This window comes from Entamoeba invadens, assembly GCF_000330505.1.
Source record: "Entamoeba invadens IP1 unplaced genomic scaffold scaff_1105074725867, whole genome shotgun sequence".
Lineage (NCBI taxonomy): Eukaryota > Evosea > Mastigamoebida > Endamoebidae > Entamoeba > Entamoeba invadens.
The window spans coordinates 70,377-78,448 of record NW_004443675.1 but is presented as its reverse complement, the minus strand read 5'-3'; positions in this window follow the sequence as shown (position 1 = coordinate 78,448).

Genomic DNA, 8,072 nt, shown 5'->3' with positions numbered 1-8,072 from the left:
ATTCTTCATATTCGCTCTGGTAGTTGTCGTTTCCATTTCAAAAAATCAGTTGATGTTGGTGAATTGTATCGAACAGCGTTAGTTGGGTTGTGCCCCACTCATAGTCAACTGATGCTGTTGACTGTTTTATCGAAATTTTTTAGTGACTTGCTGTTACTGCACTGGAACTCTCCAATACAACAACTCCAGTTATTCAGTGAACATGATGAGTGTCTTGTCTCACCACATATTCATATACTTCAATATAAATTTCTTTAATTTTTTAATGTTGATGCCGTTCATAAATGGAAGTTTTGCATTTATGAGGCCATGAACTCATTGTAGATTTTATTTGGGGCTCTTTATTTTGAAGATGCATTGGTCATCATTAGCTATTAAAATATACTCTTCGCGGTGTTGTTTTCAATGTCTTTAAAGAACGTGTTATTGAAAACGCCAGTGTTTCTCACCCACTTCTAAATCTCAATTGTAATAGTTTAAGACTTTATTACCACTTTAAATAACGACATCACTATTTAGCCTTCTTAATTACGTAGAAAATTGTTTTGCAATACTAATAACAAGTATTCAAGTAATTAGTATTTGGAGAAGTTTCAACTAGTCTCACACAAACAACATAACAGTTGACACCCAATATATTTCTACAAACTTGACCACCACTCAACTATGCACGGTATTAAGTTGTATTGTATGCCATCTTCAATTTCATACAACGAGATGATCATTAAAAATGACCTAATATAATAATAATATTTGTTCATAATCTTATTATATGTTTTTAATATATCGTCATTTTAGACAATAAAACTTGTTGCTAATGGTAAATTGTATAGAGTTTAGTCAACACAATATATGAAATTGGATGTGCATAATAATGAAATTATTGTTTGTTGGCTGTTTTTATTTTATTAAATAAAGTTAATTCTTCAAGGATGGGAAAAATCAAAATTTGTAAAAAAATAAAAATCTTATTCAATTGTAATGTAAATGTGACCATTTTTCTTTAATTTTTTCAAAAAAGCTAGACACCCTGGAATGACGGCTCTAGTAATTTTTTATAGTAAAATGTTATAAATTATAGTAAAAAGTAAATATTTTGTTGAAGTTAAGATGGACAAAGGTTCACTTTTTTGCTTGATCCTTTCAGAAACAAGTCACAGTTCAATGGAAAAGTCAGATCAAAAATTTATTGAGATGTCCACAACTTATTACAATAATAAAATTAATTATAAAATATAACAAAGACCAAATTGCAACGTAAAACATAATAGTCTGGAATAATCAAAATCAATTGCATCATAAAATAACAAAGAAAAGAAAATAAAGCATAGACTTAGAGGTGTATTGAAATTTCATAATGCAATTGATCTCAGAAAACAATAACAAGGGAAATTAAATAGATTTTTTTTGTAAACTTTGAAAAATACAAAAATTTAAAAAATTGGTCTTTCTTTGTTTTTGCAAAAAATAAGATAAAGGGGTGGAAAAAACCGCTTTTGATAATTTACGGTGAATAATGGTAAAATGGTTTCTAAATGTTATTTGATTTTATTTTTTTATTTAAACAAAAAGAAAAAACATCATTTTCATTTTGCCTGAGCATTTTTTCGAAGTGTTTAGAAGAAGGCTGTTAAAGTCTATTTATATTACGGTGAAAAGCTGAGTTATTACAGAATTTATTTAAAAGAAAACGGGAAACAGCTTACAATCGTTAGACATAGAACCAAATATACATAAATTTTTAATTAATTTTATTATAATATATTAGTGTAGTAAACGCAGTGTTTGTTAGTCTTATATCATTTGAATTAACAAACCAAATTATCATCTTTGCAGTCTGCCTCATCATCATCTTCCTTATCTTCAGAGTAATTTATATCAAGTCTTTTTGTTATTGTTGTTTTTTGTGCTTTGTTTTGTCTTCATAAACACATGAGTTCAAATCTAAGTTGTCACTGTCGTGGTTTTCATGTTGTTAAACATAATAAACAACTGTTTGACTTTGCAATGAACGAGAAAATTTGATATCGTCGCTTTTGGAGATCTCCTTATAAACCCTTATCATTGGTAAAAAAAACTTGCATTTTTTTCTAGATCATGTTTGAGATAAAACAATACCAAGTATGTAAATTTTGATTATTAGTAAAGTTAGAGCATTGTGTAATTATTTTGCTTGGATATTGTCAAATGAAAATAATTTTGTTTTTAAATGTTTAATATGTTGTCAATCTATGATTTATATTAAAATTAATGACATTGCGAAAGAAAAAAAAATGGAATTGTTTTAAATAATAAATTAACTATTTATTATTATAATTTAACCATATCTGGACCTAAAATTTACTAATAAAATTAATAAATTTACTATTAAATAATTATAAAAACCATAATTATCATTTTACTTATGCTCAAATCCGAATAAAATGAACATGAATTGATCATTTTGACACAACGTATCGAAGCCGTAGTTGTAGTTGTGTATCTCTTTAGAAATATACAAGTGTTAAGTGGTTTTCATTCCTTTTTACTCCCACCATTTGATTCAATTTTTGAAACAAGTTATAGTATAAATTATATTAAATTTATTAATGTTTTTAGTTATTTTATTCTTCTTTATAAAAGTATGTGCTGAAATCCCAAAATGTTACATATATTCACTGTAATAAAATGAACAATATAATCCATCAAATAGTAAGAAAGTTGTTGATATTCATTTTTTGCAATTAGTGGATAAAGGTATAAGAACCCATTTAAGATAAACACACATCAACTTTCACTTTGGTACCAGGTCTTCTTAATAACGTATTTGGCTGATAACAGTCATTGTCTCTATGATGTTTTCAACAATTTATATTGAAATGCACTTTTGGGCAAGCATTTTGGCTGGCGGGAAAAACCGCTTCACTACCATTTACTTGTTTTATTGTATAGAAAAATAACGTTTTTTGGCATTTTGCCGAGTTTTAAAATAAAAAATAATACGGTGGCGAAAAACCGCTTTAGATCTTTTTTTGTCTTTTCGTAACCAAATTCTTATTGTTTTATTATAAAAACTTATCCAATAACCAAATTTTGCCTTTTTAAATTGTGAAAATGGTGTATTTTTTCTCTGCATACAAATATTTTTTAACCAAATGTTTTGAATAACATACAAAAACACATAATATACTTGAATTTATTCACCATACGGAAATGATTGCCGCACTTTCTGATCGTCCACAGTATCCTCCCAGTATTTTTTATCGTTTCTCTGCACGGCGGGAAAAACCGCTTTACTACCATTTCCTGATAAAATTACACATAATTATTACCAAAGTTTCAATTTGCCTCAAATAATTGAGGTTTTGGTGAAAAAAAGCAAAAAACACGAGAAATTCTTATGGACATGTGAAGCGCCCTTTTACTGCTTCTGATAATTTACACAAAATTATCCGTCTTACATTGTTTTTATTGACCAATATTTATAAATTGCTTCGTTTATTTTATAAAAAGTTTCAAAAAAGCAAGTACAACGAAATAACGAGTCATTTATCGCTTGCTTGACAGGCACTTGAAAAACCGCTGGGAATGGATGCACTCACGTTCAGTTGGTGAGTATGTCCAAAGTGCGTTTTTTCATTTTGGATTTGAAATGCATTTATGAGCGAATGAGGAATCCAACAAGAGGGGGTGTGAAATAAAGGTGCAGTCTGTCTTTGCTGAGAGACATTGAAAAGTGGTGTATTAAAAACATGTGCTAGGTTATACATTTACTATGTTGCTCGAGAGGTAATAGATTTGACTGTTGAGTATTTGTTTAATGGACGATTAAAAAATAAAAAAAAATATTAAGGAGTGAAAGGGGGTGTGAAAAAAGGTACACTTGCGGGTTAGTGTTTTTGAGTTTTTTATTTCTGCAAAAAATTGAAAAAATATTTAATAAAAAGTTCATTATTTTTTCATTTAATTATATTAATTTTAAAATGTTTTTTGGTTATTTTGACTTCAAAGAACAGTTTCGAAGTCAATTTTTCTTGATCCTCCTTTTATCATTCGGCAAATCCAGCCTTTACTTTACATAAAAAATAATTCACAAATTTCAATAACAAACATCGGCATCTTGAAAAGTCAAAGAGACTCTTGTAAACCTTGTTTTTGCATCAAATCGAGGAAAAGGTAAAAAATAAACTATACAAATAACTATAATCATATTATCATTTTATTATTAAATTATCAAAAGCGGTTTTTTCCACTTCTTTATTGGTTTTTTATTTCAGATCTTTTTATTGTTTCTGTCATATAGTTTCTTTTTGTAATATTATAATAGTTATGATATAGTTAAACACTTTACTGAACATTATTGTAATATAGTTATTTTATAATAATTGTATAGTTATTATATTGTCAATTGAAACTGTATGGTAATGATTATCTATATTTCGTTCTTAATTCATTATAATCTATGTTTTAGAATAATTTCCCTGTTTGTTGTGTATAATATCAATGTTTTTTTTTCAAGATAATTAATTAGTCAGCAATTATTATTATTATTTCTTGACTGTTTTTGAAGTATTGGATAAATGGCTGTTTATGTTTTATGGTATCAGTTTTGTTTTTTGTGTGTTGTTTTTGATGTCTATCAAATAATTTGTAAAAACCGAAAGCATTTATCAATCGTTTATCACAATTGTGAGTGTAAAAAGTTAATTTAATCATCAACCGCCATTTATTTTTAGATGATTCATGAGGATTGTTAATTTTTCTGAGGATGGTAAATATCTTACACATAATTTCTTTCAATTTGGATTTTTTTGCCTAAGATCAAAAAGGTATATTTTGAAACACGTGATTTTCTTTAAAAATGCTATTTATGCATTTTTTTGAAAGATGATTCTTTCAGTTGATTTTTACAAAAAAATAATCTATTTCTATTTTCTGATTTACCACTAGACTAACCTTGGTTAATATGAAAACATTTGACAGACATTTAAATTATCGAAATAATCGATTTTTTAATCAAAATCACAAAACAAATTAATCGAACAATTTTTAATCTTTTTTTCACAAAAAATACAATTTATTATAAATCAATTCATGATATTTCAAACAATATAAATTGATAGAAAATAACGTATTAATAACGTATACTTTATGCGATGACAATTTATGTATTTGCGCAAATTCAAAAAGAGAGGTTTTGGATATCGATAAAACAACGATTGATAAATAAACAAATTTGTAAATTTATTTTTGTTTTAAACGGTTTTATTTATTTTTCAAAACATATACACACAAAAAATAAATGTTTATATTATTTTTTTATTATACAATATTAATTTTCAATAGAAATATTTTCAATTTAATAATCAATTTTATATATTATTTGGCGTTTTTGTTGTGTTTTGACGATTTTTGATATAATCAATTAACAAAACTCACTTTATAAAAATTCTTTGATAATTTTATTTATAGATTTTTAAATCAATAGTGGCAGTGCCATAAATATCTCTGAGGATGGTAAGTCGTGTAACAAACAAACATTATCAACACAGACTTAAACATCTAAGAAGTGAAATGACGTGTTCCCATATTCAAAAATAGTAACTTACTCAATATACATTTCAGACAGATGTAAAAGTGTAAACTTTCTATTTCTGTCATCCTCAGAAAATAATTGCCATCCTCAGAACTGTAAATATGTTTAAAACACAAGTTAATATCAAAATGAAACATTCTTTTTAAAATATACAAATTATGATTGACTTTGTTATTACAATAAATTTGAATAATTGCATAAATTACAAAATTATTAATAATTTTGTTATTTTAAAATCACATTTTTAGAAAATCAGTGTTTTCGACTTTTTCAATTTTCATTTTGATTAAAAAAACAATTATCATTTAAATGTAAATTTCAATCATTTTGTTATTAAAAAGGATTCGAAAATAATATCAATAAGTTTATAATCATAATGTGAACAAGTACAATTCACACTTTATTATTTCCCGTCTCAAGTTCGCGAGTTATAATTATTGTTTATGTTTACTGATTATTGTTGTGTTTTTTTGATTATTTTTAATTTTTTGGCATTTATGACAAATTATTACCATAATTTAAAAATTGAACTTTGACTCGAAATATTAAGTGTAAATTATAACTTGAGTTATGAGAGTGGGCCTTATGGGGAACTGAACCTTATGGATTTGATTTTTGTATCCTCAGAAAAATATTTTTTAATAAGGATAGCTTTAATCCTGAGGATACACCTTATCCTCAAGAAACCCTTTAATGTGTAGTTTGAATTTAGCTTCTTTTTCTTGTGTTTTTCGCTGCTATTTGTGCATCCATTAATTGCCCTTGCCCTTGGTTTATAGTTTTTTTACGCTCAAAATTTGTTAACTTTATGCAAATAATCAGTAAATAAGATGGTAAAAGTATAGACTATATAATTGATTTTTATTAGTAAAGTGGTAAATAGCTTTGTTGTGTTTTTTACTTAAAAAAACGTCCATTATTGTGGTAAAAATAATTAAAAATACCTTAAAATTGCTAAAATAACTGGTAAAAATCAAATAAATTACAGGGAACATTTTTGTACAGCGGCATGTTATAGTAAAAAACCTAAAAAGTCCTGACTGTGCCTTTATGTATGATCTAATAAATAACTGTTATAATAGATAAATATGTATAGAATTGATTTTTGAAATGATCATGAAAAGTGTATTCATTTTTGTTGAAATTACTAACTTAATGTACCACAACAAAGAACTGAAATCATTTTTTTTTTGTATCGTCTGCTTATGCTTTTTGATGATAAAATATTTATTTTTTTATATCTTATGTATATATGTGAGGGAAAAACAAGTTAAAAGCAAAATGTTGTAAAATGTGCTATTCTAGTAATTTCAGTGTCATGATTTTAAGTTTAGGTTTGATGTTACATGTTTACACTCTAAAAATTTATCACGTTTTATTTTTGACATTTTATACAAATAAAAATGTTGTGATTAACAGTGAAACCTGATACATAATCTGTTGTTATAAAATTATTGAAATTAATAATCAATTAATGTTTGTATTATATATAATAATAAATGTTGTTGTGTTAATAAGGTATATATGTTTAATTATGTGTTTTTACATGAATAACAAGAAAACAATAGTTAAGATAGAATAATCGTATATAACAACTGTCTTATATGTTATTATCAACAAAAGTTGTTGAATGAAAATTGTGCACATCGACGTAGTTACACAATGAACTTGATGATAATCGTTATTTTTGTTTTAATGAATATCATAATCATCACACAATAGTTATCATTTACTATCATAAATTCGATCTAATAAACAACTATTATTTAGTGGAAATTTAATTTGAGAATTTCCTTTGTATCAACACTGTTGTATGTTTATTTATTGTTTATTTGAAAATAAAATTGCGTTGATAATTTTGTTATGATAATTGATAAAACGAACTGTTGAAGTTAATGATGATTTTATATAATCAATTCAACAATGTGAAAATTCAGAACAAAATAATTTTATGAAATTTAAAAAATATTTTTTTGTTATTTGGTAAAGAGGAAAGTAAAATGCCGATTTACAAAAAAAAATAATTAATTCGACCCAAAAGATCTTAAGATTACTTGGGTCGTGACAATATCGAAGGTCGCCTTAACTTTTCTGTCATAAATAACTTGGGACACATCTGAATTTTTTAAGATGTTTCGATTGTAAAACTTTTAAAGTTTTTAATAATTTTGTTGTCATCTAAAATTGTTTTTAAGAATAATCCTTATTACTATAAATAGCATTAATAGTATTATAATTTGAAGTAAAAATTACTATAATGAAAAACAAGATTATATTAAGATGAACTCTAACCAAAAAACCAAAAAATATTTATTTAGATTTAATACTTTAATTATTAAATTTAAGTAATAACAAAATGTTCTTTTTTTATCAATGGAATTATTCATCTTAAAACAAATTCATTTCATATTAAATTTGAATCAAAATTATTTGATTGAAAAAAAAATAATTTACTTTTCCCAAAATTGCTTTGTATTTAATTATTTACATTTATGAA